Source organism: Pleurodeles waltl, chromosome 4_2, assembly GCF_031143425.1.
Source record: "Pleurodeles waltl isolate 20211129_DDA chromosome 4_2, aPleWal1.hap1.20221129, whole genome shotgun sequence".
NCBI lineage: Eukaryota > Metazoa > Chordata > Amphibia > Caudata > Salamandridae > Pleurodeles > Pleurodeles waltl.
The window spans coordinates 1,016,700,728-1,016,702,718 of NC_090443.1; the positions used below are offsets into that span (position 1 = coordinate 1,016,700,728).

The 1,991-nt window shown below is 49.3% G+C and overlaps 1 non-coding gene across 1 annotated transcript; it reads right to left on the reverse strand.

Annotated features, from left to right (window-relative positions):
• Positions 1-1,171: 1,171 nt before the first annotated feature.
• Positions 1,172-1,244, reverse strand: TRNAR-UCG (transfer RNA arginine (anticodon UCG)). The gene has a single exon. It is a non-coding gene; the product is annotated as a tRNA-Arg (tRNA).
• Between the last annotated feature and the right edge of the window lie 747 nt (positions 1,245-1,991).

A 1,991-nucleotide genomic window follows, 5' to 3' on the forward strand; every position in this document is an offset into this window, starting at 1 on the left:
GAGGAGGCTGACATTGTACAAGGGAGTAAAACCTTTTAAAGTACATCATGAGTCTCCCAGATAGACAGTCTTACCACTGTCCCAACTTCACTATTCACTCACACAGGCACTACACACTCATACAGGCACTCCACACTCACACAGGCACTATTCACTCACACAGGCACGCCACACTCACACAGGCACTCTTCACTCACACAGGCACTCTTCACTCACACAGGCACTCCACTCATACAGGCACTCCACACTCACACAGGCACTCCACACTCACACAGGCATTATTCACTCACACAGGCACTCCACTCACACATGCACTATTCTCTCACACAGGCACTATTCTCTCACACAGGCACTCTTCAGTCACATAGGCACTCCACACTTATACAGGCACTATTCACTCACGCAGGCACTCCATACTCACACAGGCACTATTCACTCACAGAGACACTCTTCACTCACACTGGCACTCTACAGTCACACCGGCACAATTCAGTCAACCAACTACACTATTCACTCACACAGGCGCTATTCACTCACACAGGCACTGCATACTCACACAGGCACTCTTCACTCACACAGGCACTCCACACTCACACAGGCACTAATCACTCACACAGGCACTCTTCACTCACACAGGCGCTAATCACTCACACAGGCACTCTTCACTCACAAAGGCACTATTCACTCACAGACACTATTCACTCACACAGGCACTCTTCACTCACAGGCACTATTCACTCACACAGACACTATTCACTCACACAGGCACTCTTCACTCACAGGCACTATTCACTCACACAGACACTATTCACTCACACAGGCACTCTTCACTCACACAGGCACTATTCTCTCACACAGGCACTATTCTCTCACACAGGCACTATTCACTCACACAGGCACTATTCACTCACACAGGCACACCTCCCAGCCTGCACAGGGCAGCAGAGGTCAGTGCTGTGAACGTGTCACCATTGATGCCGCGTCGGTCACTAAACTCCGCCGCCAGCATCAGCATCACAGGGAGCAAAGCGGAGCAGGTGGGGTCCCTCGTATCTTCGTTATTTTATGCTTCAGACTAAAATTATCACCGGCACTTACAAGAGAATGTGCAGCTTGTTTGTTTATTTCATGAAAATGACGTTTTCAGCAGGTGGAAAACTACATTCAGAACCGACCACGAAGGGACTCGAACCCTCAATCTTCTGATCCGAAGTCAGACGCCTTATCCATTAGGCCACGCTGTCACGGTTAGGAAGGTGCTGTAGGGCTCTTCACACCGGCTCAGAACATCCCCGGCTCTGGATCACTCAGGCGCTATACTAGAAAGCAAGGGTGCACAGGCGCTATATGTCCTCACTGCCGCTCCATAACACCGCTCACCGTCCCGCGCCTCCTAGAGCATTGAGAGATCAAGTTGTGGAAACAAAAGTCCTTAATATATGAAGGTTTCTGTCCTTTCAAAGTTGGGGTCCTCGTCGCGTGTGAACAAGATCACAAGTGCGGTTTGAAGCCTCCGCCGCCTCTGTTTACCCGCTTTGTCTCTTTTCTTTCACCCTGAGTCTGTATTATTCTCATCCTTTTCTCTGTCAGTCTTTATTCCTCTTTCCAGTCTCGGTGGTTTATTTTCTCTTTGCCTCTGTTTGTATTCCTCTCTCCCTAACTCTCTGCGGAGTCTTTGTTGGGCTGTTTCCTTCCCACTAATGCATGTTACTGTGGGTCTCTGTGTTACCGCTGCCCAGAGCGGTAATCACCAGCCTCACCCCACAAACCGGGATTCATGCAAGAGTGGAGTAATTTATTTCTTGTTCTTCTCTTTTTCTAGAGACTCGTTGTGCTCTCAACACTGGAACAAACAATGACTGACCATGTGGTCACCGTCCACTCTCAAATGTACTAAACCCAGGGAGTGACCAGCTGTCTCCATGTGTTCTAGTGGTTAAGATTCCTGCTTTTCATCCAGCGGTTCCAGGTCAGTTCCCACAACCTCTCTG